The sequence below is a fragment of the Gallus gallus genome, chromosome 1 (genome assembly GCF_016699485.2).
Source record: "Gallus gallus isolate bGalGal1 chromosome 1, bGalGal1.mat.broiler.GRCg7b, whole genome shotgun sequence".
Taxonomy (NCBI): Eukaryota; Metazoa; Chordata; class Aves; order Galliformes; family Phasianidae; genus Gallus; species Gallus gallus.
In genome coordinates, this window is record NC_052532.1 from 172845861 (window position 1) to 172857620 (window position 11760).

An 11760-nucleotide genomic window follows, 5' to 3' on the forward strand; every position below is an offset into this window, starting at 1 on the left:
GTTGCTCCCTGCAAGGCCTCTAACTCAGCATGGCTACAGCTCCTTCCACCCCCGGGCATGTCTTTATCACAGGTATCAGGAAGGAGTGCAGAGCATTCTGCTTTGGGCTATTTTCTCAATGGATAAGTTTTTTTTTCTGTTATGATTTTTTTCTCCATCTTGAGGAACTGTCTCTCTCAGCATCACTGTTCTGGTTTAATCCCCTCGACTTTGCACTGTAAGGTCAGTTCCATTCCATAGTGGACCATTGTAAATTTTGTATATTTTATGTATTGGCAAAAGTAGAAAAGAAATGCAGTATCTTGAACACTATGGAGATTTGGGGATATCCTTTTTACTTTTCTGTGGAATAAGAGCAGAATGGCAGGGAATAACAGGTAATGATCCCACTCTTTACTGATGTGCTCATCACTGTATCTGTTGCTCTTCTTCAAACTCTTTTGTGAACAAAGTTTGGGATTTGAGAAGATGATAGAATTAATATATTCCACAGTTCACTGCTGTTCTTCAAATGATTCCTGTAAATTAAGAGATGCTGTTTTCCTTCCCCAGTGAGTCTCCCTTTTCAAGTTCCTTGGTACATATGTTTATCCAGCTTGCATGAAGGTTGAAGTATATGACAAAGAAAAATGCATGATTTTCAGTGTTTTACTCAACTAATGCAAGGTTAAAGAGAATGCAGAGACGGGTATTAGGAACAAGGGAATGATATTTGAAATCTCTTTAGCTTATGAGTCTTCTTTAATGTAAAACAGAGACAGCAAGCTTGAGTTTCACCATAGTAACTTGCCTGATCTATCTTGGTCTATAAAACCAGCCCAACAATATATTAACTTTATGTTATGATAATATTAAATGTTTCTAGCTGGAATATTTATCTTTTTGTAATGGCATAGTGGCAATCTTCTAATACCTATTTTTATCTTGGTCTTTCTCATTTGGAAGAGAATAATATCCTGGGATCATATTAATGTGTTTTTTAGCTCTCAATTCACAAATGAGTCTTGTGGTCAGATGTAGAGAAAGAAAATAGGGAAAGACCAATGGGAAGACCAGTGTTTGAAATTTCAATGTGCTTTTCTGTAAAAAATGGCTAAATATTCATTTTACTACTGGTGAGTGCATTCAGTGTTTAGCATGGATAATTAAACAGCAGCCTCAACCAGCTGAATACTCATCTGACATTTAAAAAAGTCCTGTTTCAGTGCAGTCTTACTTCCTATGCAGAAATTTTTCCAGATGCTGCTAATACAGTGATGATCCACATTGCATGACCTTTTACTCTGGCTAACCATCAAAAGTAAACCAGTAACACGAAATGAAAGCACAGTGAGGCAGTTGATGAGTGTTTGAACTTGAGACAGACTAGAGGAGGGTGTGACAGGTAAAACAGCGGCCTCTGTATAGCAGCAGGAGGAAAATTGTGTAATCCACACATCATACCATGCACAGGCTATGCAGTGGGGTAAACACACTGCCTGAGCTCTGACCAGCTGCCTGCATCCCTTGGGATGGGAGTTGGCCCCAGGCTGCAGGCTGGCACTGCTCCGTGATGGCTGAGTGAGCTGCAGCTCAACTCGAAGTGACAACCACGCAGGGAATGGCACCAAGAGATGCGCAGGGACAGCTATTTTTATGCAGTTCTCATGGGCATAGTCAGGCTGAAGTGTTGTTGCCACAAGAAATAACAGCTGGGTGGACTTCCAGAAGAGCTGTGGGTGCTGCAGATAGAAGCCAATAGCTCTCCAGGTGCAGTCTGCAGTCTGAGACCCCTGAGAACCACATAAGGACAGGTACTGACATGGGGCTTTCATTTTGGTTTAGGAGCATCTGCCTGAAGTTCCTGTGACCTGTCACTTGCTCGAGCTGCATTTCTGACATCGTTTCCCTTAATCCCCTTTGTCACACTCACTGAGCTTCCCACTCGGTCTCCTGGGCACAGATTTTGCTAAACTACATTTCTTTTTTCTCTGTAGTGCTGTTGCTGTAAAGCAGCATTTTATTCTTATAAAAAAATATTTTCATTCCCCTTTCTTCCCTGCACAAAAATTCAGTTCCATCTGCCACCTAGAATTAAAGGTAGTTCCAATAATTTTAATTTACTCAAGTGTTCACTGGCCACTACTAACTTTAGTTCTCTTATTATTAAAACAGTAACTCAAGCCATTTTGTGAATCTTCTAATCAGACACTCATGCTTTTAAAATCCTGGAAAACAGGACCTGAGGGGAACTCAAGAAACTGAGCTCTCTGAAGCCATCTCCCAGGATCATGTAGAGTGAAGTAACCTCCAGTTTCAAGGCTCAAGCGGCACATGGATGCTTGAGATTTTGTTCCTTTTGCTGGGGGGACCACCAGGAAGTGAGCAGCACCATTTGCAGTGAGTTTTCTACAGCCAGTGCCTTGAGAGAGGAACTGTTTCAGAACAGACCCAAGGGACAGCCACCTGCTGCTAGACCCTCGCAGCATATGCTAGAAGACATTGGTCATAGTTATCATGTTGCCTGACTTGTTAGACATAGTTCATTCCAATTCCAACAAAGTCTTGCTGATGTTGTGCGGTCCTGATCCTCTCCTGGTATTTTTGGATCTTGTCAGTGCTGCTGATTATAAAATATATATACTGCACTACTGCTACACTTCTCTTTGTTTCCAGTGTTAAATGGATCAGTCAAGCAAAGATTGCTGACAATGGAACCAAACCCATGTCTCCGGGTGTTTGGTGGTTGGAGGTGTTATTTATGAATTATTAATTATTAGCAGCCATCCTTGTTTGTGCAGGGTAGTGCATCACTGGAATCACTTCAGTAATCTGTATAATGAACATTTTTGTCCTGTAGGACTTTGCTTTGGAGTGATGTTCTTCTCACAGTGAGGCATAATTTGTCCTGTCATCTCATCAGAGCAAGGAGAGAGAACTGTGAGATTGGAGAGAGGGAAACAAACTGTACCTAATTAGTCTTGCACCTGAAGTACCTGTGGTACGTTAAGAGAAAGGAGAGGAACTTTTAACTCATCTCAGGCCTTGATGATTCTGGGTTCAGTGAGTGAAAGTCCACAAGTTGGAATCTAGTGTTGATCTTTTGGGTGCCTTCCAACTTGGGATTTTCTTTGATCTTATGAAGGCCTTTGTCTTTGTTGACTGTTTGCATTATGTCAGTGTCCCTAACCCCTACCTCATTTAGTCTATGTTATGGTCCCGCCTTCAGAGAAAGCTGACTGGCAGGCACATCCTGCCTGAAGAAATCAGATTGGATGGAATTTCTCTTGCACAACTTTTCAAGTCCACACTACAGACCTTATTTTTCCCTACTAACTGTAAATGGATGCTAAGGAGAAGTGAATCCCTCAGGGTTGGTCTTGTTCAGGCAGTGATTGTGCTAGAATAGGTTCCTTTGGGATGTATACGGGCTGAAATAACACGTGGAGAGTTGGACACTGGATGTTCTACATTGTATTCAGACGTATCAGGAAATTTACTAATTATCAGGTATAATCAAATCCCAGAATATGATTAAAGATTGAAAACTCACATACAAACACATTTCTTCAATGGTACATGTGCATAATTATGGCCTGGAGATCTGTCCCTTGGATGCATAGCCATCTACCTAGGAAGAACTACAGTTTCTTGAGGCTAGTATTTCAGTGAAGGCAGATATTTATAGAAATCAGATTACTTATCAACTTCACTTGTTGCAAGATTGTACCCAGAGAGTAGTAGTCAATGGCTCAGTGTTTGGATGAAGATCAAGTGACGAGTAGGGTCCCTCAGGAGTATGTGTTGGGACCGATGTTCTTTAATACCTTCATCAGTGACACTGACAGTGGGACTGAGCGCACTCTCAGCAAGTCTGTGGATGACACCAAGCTGTGTGGTGCAGTCAACACACCTGAGGGACAGAATGCCATTCAGAGAGACCTAGACAGGCTCAAGCAGTGGGTCCGAGTGAACCTCATGAGGTTCAATAAATCTAAGTGCAAGATCTTGCATGTGGGTCACAGTAATTCCCACTGTCAGTACAAGCTGGGGGAAGTAAGGATGGAGCACAGGCCTGGTGAAAAGGACGTAGGGGTTCTGATGAATGGCAAGCTGGACACGAGCTAACAATGTGCCCTCAGAGCACAGAAAGCCAATTGTATCTTGGGCTGCATCAAAAGCAGTGTGGTCAGCAGGGCAAAGGAGGTTATCCTGCTGCTTTGCTCTGTGTTGGTGAAAACTCACCTGGAGTACTGCATCCAGATATGGAGTCCTTACTACAGGAGAGACATGGACCTGTTGGAGCACGTCCAGAGGAGGACCACAAAAATGATCTGAGGGATGGAACACCTCCCTGTGAGGACAGGATGAAAGCTGGGTCTGTCCAGCCTGGAGAAGAGAAGGCTCTGGGGAGACCTGAGAGTGGCTTTTCAGTATCTAAAGGGATTACAAGAGAGAAGGAGACAGACTCTTTTGCAGCTTCTGTTGTGATAGGACAGGAGGATATGATTTCAAACTAAAACAGGGGAGATTTCAATTGGATATAAGGAAGTAGTTTTTTACAGTAAGGGTGGTGAGGCACTGGCACAGGTTGCCCAGGTGGATGTCTCATCCCTAGATGCATTCAAGATCAAGCTGCATGTGGCTCTGAGCACCCTGATCTACCTGTAGGTGATCCTGTTCATTGCAGGGTGGTTGGACTAAGTGACCTTTGATGGTCCCTTCCAACTCAAACACTTCTATGACTCTGTGATTCTTTTGTTTATACAAGCTACCTGCTCTAAATATGTGTTCTTAAAGGCTAACAAGAAATCCAAGTCTAGAATTCATGCTGATTCATGCTAGAAATGGAGAAATGACTCTTCTTTGGGAATCCACCATTCTGGCTTGATACTGTAGTTGAGCATTTCATGGGAGCTTGTGTCAGCAGCAGAGGGGAAAATGGGGATGAAAGATCCTGATAGTTAGATGAAATCTAGAAAATGCCTTAGGCTGAAACTTAGTGTATCAATGTAACTCCTACTGTGTTTCTGAAAGACAATGCAAAGTAAATCAATTAACTGGTGCTTGTAACTCATTATTTCTTTGAGTCTAAAAGAGCTCTCAGCAAAGTACTCCAAACGAAAATAGACTAAGAGCTCCAAGATTCATTGCTGTCAAAGCTGCTTCATGATAGAGCCTCAAGCTGGAAACTTGAAGAAGTCCATGAAAATAAAACTGGATCTTGACTTAAAATACTGATTGTTCACTTGAGAACATTCATATTTGTTGTGAACAAGGATATTTATATGGCAGCCATTCTCCACTCCTCGTTTTCTTCTTGTCTCCTTTCCTTTTTGGGAGTTTGTAAACTCAGAGCAGCTCTCCATGGAGCTACGAAGAGGTTTCTTCAGTATTCCCATTGCGAAATGTGCAATGGCCATCTCTTACTCCTGGTGCAGTAGAAACTTGGTTTTTTGCTGATCAGAAGCCATGAAATATTCACATTAAGAACTGGGTCTCTGATCATCTAACTGGGTGTTTCAATGGCTTGAGAGTATGAAGCCCCAAATGATAAAGCAGGATGCTGTGGGAGCATCCTGGACTTCTGCTGTCTTTAATGGGAAGGATCTCCATTTGCTTATTCAACAAATTTCCCTATGCAGAAAAAATATCTTTAGCAGCATTTTAACTGGGTGTGTTGGAAATAGTTCATGTATATTATATCACTTCTGTCATGTAAAGATTAGATCTTGGTTGAGCCGACGACCAAATATTGAGATATAATGAAGAACGCAATATGGAAAAAATGTTTGACCCATTTAATAAAAATGAGATCTGGATCTTACTGTGTAAGTCCAGTATCTGCGACTGCCTAGAGCAAACAGGCAGGAAATGGAAAGCATTCATGTGGAATGTGGATGAAAATAATTCAAGAAGGATTACTGTAAATACTGTAAAAAAGTGCTGATGAAAACAGATTAAATTCCTATTACAGACAGGTCCCAAATGTTGTTAAACTAACGTATAAAATGCAGGGAAGAAATAAAATATTTTGATTTAATAGCCTCGCATATATGTTAGGAAGATGTATTTCCACTGTCATAAAATCTTCAACAGTTTTCAGAACAAATAGAGAAGTTGTTCTCAAATTCTTCTTCAAGGAGGGCAAAAACTCTTTGCAAATGAGGCTACGCAGTTTCTTTCTAGCAGAAAAGTACATAAGTTATTTTTCAAAATGAGACAGACATCTGTGTTTTCTAAGTTCCACAAAGTTGTTGTGCCATATCTTCATTTTTTTTTAATATACTTTCTTTTATATTTCATAACTACAAAGATTTATATGTATATATAATATTTCTTATTAGTAAGGGGACAAAATCTAACATTAAGAAAATTATGCCTTCTTTATTTACCATTTAACAAAAACTGTAAAATCCCATTTGCCCACACAATTGCCCTTGATTTTATTTTTTGTGGAAACAATGTGGTTCATTGCAGTACCTTAATTATTTCATGTACACAAAGGAATTGGCTTACAGTCTTAATATGTACTTTTGGTAAGGAAATGATAGAATTAAGTAGAATTACTAGGTTCCTTATTTGAAGACTTACAGATGCTGTTTGTTATGTGGGACTGAAGATTTTCTTTGTTTTTAAGAGAAAGAAAATGTTTCTGAATGGAGCATTTTCTTACAGAAGAATTGTAGATGCATTTTGTTAGTGATTTTGATGTACTCTCACCAGCAAATCCATCTCCCTGATGCAATACCATGAGATACAGGATAATTCCTGAGGACACACATATGCTGCTGAGTGCAATGGAATCTTTGTTTCTGGGGCCATTGGTGGGAGTCAGCCAGCCACAGCTGAGCGTTTGCTATGTGAAAGCAAAACACAGTTGCATCAAATCTTGTTTTTCACTTTATTCTCATAATCGTGAATACAGTGCACACTCTTCTATATATTTCTTTTTCTTTGCTTTGTCTGTATGTGTTCCTTTACATGTAATTTTAAAATGAAAACATATGCCTTATGTCCTAACTCTGTCCCTTTACTCAGCTGCACCTATTTATTCAATTTAAATTGGAAGGTGAGTTTATGAATTTTCAAAAATAAATCCAGGGCCAGTGCAGAGTATTGTATAAACAAAAGTCTAATTTCATTTCTACTTCTTAAAAAAATAGAAAAAAATGTGTAGGGAAACTTTTATGAATGATCTTTCTGCTTCATAAAAGGAAAATATAGAGTGTGTGCAAGTTTTTTGTTGTTGTTGTTGTTTTTTTTACTTGGATTCTTCCTCTTTGAAGACCACAAGAAAATTAACAATCCTTGAAACAAATTTAAGAGTTTAAGTTAATGGCTTCTGGCAAACTGTCAACTGATATTAACTTTATCATTCAACACAATGTCAGTTAGAAAAGCTTCAGGATAGGGCATTTGAATGTTAGAATCCTGATTAACAGATTAAATGAATTCCACTTTATCTTTCAGCCCAGCACCATGGACCGGGACACCTGACTTACTAATCTTCTGTGACTTTTGGTAAGTATCACTGACTGCAGCTTGAACTCAGACCATCATCAGACAGATGAAGACAGCATGGCAGATAGCTTAATTGCTGTTTTCTAGCAACTATTTTGTTATTTTGGCTGGCCACTTCAGATCTCATTAATGCTAATACTGGAGCAGGCTCATGAAACACAATCTTAATCTATGTTTCATGTTGACTGAATTTTCTTGGAAGCAGAGGTTGTTAAATATTTATATGTTAGCACTTAGTGTCACTAAGCTCCATAGGCCTGTCTTGCTATGTTCTGTGTAATATTTAGTTTGTGCAATCTTTCTCCTAAGGTGCTGTACAGGTGGCAAAAAGCAGTAGGCTCTCTAGCCCAGGCCCATGGCTTGGTCATTAGCACATGCTTTTTCCCATATTAAATCTACAAATTTTATATTTTGCAAGCAAATAGAAGCAAGTTTTGTTTATGCTATTCTTAAGCTGGCATTGTTTCATTGGAAACATCACAATGAGATTTGCAGTTTCCCCAGGGATTTATTTTTGTTTAGATAAAAATAGCTATTTGCAAATTTGAGCTCCTTCAGGATTTCAGGTGTGCCAAGAATTCAGATATGTAGCTATACTTAAGGCTTTTGTTCTGGCATATGAATAAATGAGTTCACAAAAGCAAGTGACCCCATTTCCATAGTCAGCATTGGTTTGTGCTTGGAACACAAACATCACCAGTTTTTGAAATAATAACACATGGAAATGGTTAAATACTATTCTGAGGTCCAAACACATTTGTTTGCAAAACACCATTCTCAAATTTTGTTTATTTCAGGAGGCAAGAATATCCCCAACAACTTCATTTCTGTAAGGAATTATCTTGTCATTGAGGCAGGTATCGTATTATGGCAGGGTGATTTGGAAAGGAAATTCATCTTGGGATGAATCTTGAGGTGGGACTCCTCATGCCAGTTTAAGATGTCTCCACTAGAGCTGGTCATCCTAATCTCTATAGACAAAAGAGAGAAACAGGCATTTTATAGCAGTGCATCTCCATTTTTGTGTTTACTGTAGAGTGAGAGGAGCTGTACTCTGGAAACTCTTATCTCCTTTGTCAGTAAAGGGATTCAAAGATGACTGCCTCAGCTGCAGGTGTCCACATCATGCAACAGTTGTGCAAATGGAGCCACATCCAAGCACCTTTCAGTTCTTGTCCCCTTGCCAGTTCCAAGGACACTAGCTCCCAGTCTTTTCTTCCCATTCACTTCTTCTTCCTTGATCGAGAGGTTGCTGAAAGCAACAGAAGCTTGTAGTTTTTAAGTAGATTCTTCCTACTATTCAGATTTGTGTCTTGCATATCTGGTAAATGAGATCTGCTTTTTCATGCGTGACAAAAGTGCTAGTATTGCTATTTGCTGTATTTTGTGGTTTAACACAGCAGGTGGCTCAACACCACACAGTTGCTCTCTCACTCCCACCTTTCCCAGTGGGATGGGTAAGAGAATCGGGGAAAAAATGTAGAACTCATGGGTCGAGATAAAACTGTATACTAAGATAAAGAAGAAGAAAACAGTAGTAGTTATGACTGTATATATGTGAATGTATATAATAAGTGATACACAAGCGCTTGGTCACCACCTCTGGGCTGATGCCCAGCTCACTCCCCAAGCAGCAGAAGAGCCAGAGACAAACTCCCACCCCCTTCAAAACTCCTTCCGCATGATGTCATACAGTATGGAATATCCCTTTGGCCAGTTTAAGTCAGCTGTCCTCACTGTGTTCCCTCCCAGCTCCTTGGGCCTTTTTCTGAGAACGGCCTTGGCTCTGTACGACACTGCTTGGCAGCAACTATAAACATCACTGTGTTATCAACGTTGTTTTTCTCCTAAAACCGAAACATAGCATCATGCCAGACACTGTGAAGAAAACAATTCCATTCCAGCTGAAACTAAGACACTGTAGAGCTTTGGTTTCAGGAATGTGTGCCTGAAATGCTGTTTCTTTCTAAGTTTTATCCTTTCTTATTTTCCAGGGAGAGCAACATGTGCTCGTGGGGCCACGACAGCTGATTACTCCTGTTATCAGGATGATCTTTATTCTCAGTAAGGCCTTTGCAGATGTGTGGTTCCAGCTTATCGCATCACTTTGATAGGAGTCGCACTGTGCTCTTTTGACCCTTTGACCACTGTTCATTAGAAATTCATTGCTATGCTTCCCTCAAGAAATGTATACATCTCCTCAGACATGTTTCAACTCCATATAACACTAAAATATATTTGAAATCCCTTTTGCTCATTCAAAAAATACTGCAAAACTGTGCTTTTGCATCGCCTCCCACCCAAGAATGTCAGAACCCTTTACAGATATGAATCCACACAGGAAAAGGAAATGTCACAGTCACAAGATGGGCAATGATGGAAAAGGTTTCAGGAACTGCCATATCTCACACAGCAGTGCCATGACGGTATACAGTACATACTGCATTATATTCTTTTTGATGTCTACCCTTTGCCTTAACCACAGCAGCCCACAGGAGCACATTCCTCTCTCCTTTCTGAGAATTGATTTATCACCATAAAGATGGTTTATTATACAGCCTCGTGTTGTAAATCTTTCCTGCTCTAAGGGCTGATAGAAGTCTGGCACCGTAGTGAGTTCCTGCTAATTTGCTCTCTGGATATCAGGTATGCTGCTGATGTGAGAATGAGCTTCCCGGGAAGTCTCTCTAAACACAGAAATGTGAGAATCAAAGAACTTGGTTCTGCTGGGATTTTTACCATTAATCAGGATTCTGTATGGTTTCACAATCCTTTGTTTCCTTCATCTCAATTTTATCCGAATATCAATTTTCATAGGGAAACATTTATTTTTAAATAAATAAATAAGTAAATAAAACACTACAGAAAACAAAGAACCAAGCAATTACCATGAGCCATTGCCTCGGTAGGACTGGTTGTTCAACACAGTAATTCAGAGCCATTGTCCTTTAAAAATGTGTACAGCTTCAGTTTTATTAAATACAATTTGTCTTAATGCAAGCAATAATCAAGACCGCATTTATCTGTGAGAGACAGAGGAGGACTGGGAAGGCAACGAATGCCAGATATCATGTACGATTTCTGCAGTCTCATGAATTTATTTAGGGTTTTTGAAAGGAGTATTTCAATCACTATGGGAATTACTTGCCAGGTGTTGTAAAGTACTTTGCAGTTCTTACATTGAAAGTCTTCCTGTTCAGAGCAGTGCCAGCATTCAGAAGTGACATAGTAATGTGAAGGATGACTATTGGAGGCTCTGTCTGAATGGCAGTCATAAATGTGTTAGCACTAAGTAGTCTGTTTTGGGTGAGGTCCATCCCAGTTTAAGAAGCTGAGAGAATGCAAATGAAGAAGGCAATGTTTGTTTCCTCCCTGCTTTCTGAAAGGATGCCTTTATAAAAAGGCAACTGGTTGAAGTTCAGCTCCAGAAAAACTGAGATGAAAGCATTAGGATCAATGAAGTATCTTGTCCAAAACATTTTATGAAATAGTTGTTCTTAGTAGGTTTCTTGTAGATCCTGCCAATGCAGCTTGTTAGCAGACAGCACCAGACTTGCTGTCTCTGTCCATTTGTGAGTGGCTCAGAGCTACCAAATACAAACCTAAGCAAAGGAACATGGGCATTTTCATACTTAATTATCACCATTCACTTTAATAAGTGAGAAAGCCTCAAACTGATAAAGATTCAATAGATCCAATTGCAGAAGTTTGTCCACAGAGTAATGTGTTAAGGTGAATGTGCCTGGAAAGGCATTTTGGAAAAAAAAATAATTGTGTAAAACATGTTACAATTAGCTTAATCTTTGAGAAGGAAGGTGTGTCTCTTGACTCTTCTAGAATCTGCAAAACCAGCTAAGAGCTGCAGTGGAAAGAGAGGAGTTCCAGTTGCTGCTATAGTAGAAGTGGCCCTTCTGTCACCCCCTTCATTTCACAAGGGGAGATTTGCCCTCCTCTGGGAAACCTAGTGTATGTTCCGGGTCTCCAGGAGGAGGAGATTTTTTGTAAACACATTGCTCAAATAGCCTTCTCCCTGCTTCACCTGTAGCTCAGTGCGACTTCTACTTTCCTCATCCTGAAATTCCAGATCACATTATGCTGCCCTGCAAAATAAAGAATAGGAAAGCAGCCCTGGGTTGTGAAGTGCTTAGGAAGAAGACATTAGGCAGGCAGGCAGGCTCCCAAGTGGAGGAGTGCAGCCTTGAGAAGGGTCAAGAAATTTCTGGGCCAGCAGGGTTTGAGGCTGATTTTCCCAAAATG

The 11760-nt window shown here is 40.2% G+C and overlaps 1 long non-coding RNA gene across 1 annotated transcript; it reads left to right on the top strand.

Annotated features, from left to right (window-relative positions):
• The first annotated feature begins 1510 nt into the window (after positions 1-1510).
• Positions 1511-10803, top strand: LOC112532822. Its single transcript, XR_003076249.3, has 3 exons — positions 1511-1793; positions 7453-7503; positions 9498-10803. It is a non-coding gene; the product is annotated as an uncharacterized LOC112532822 (long non-coding RNA).
• Positions 10804-11760: the final 957 nt, after the last annotated feature.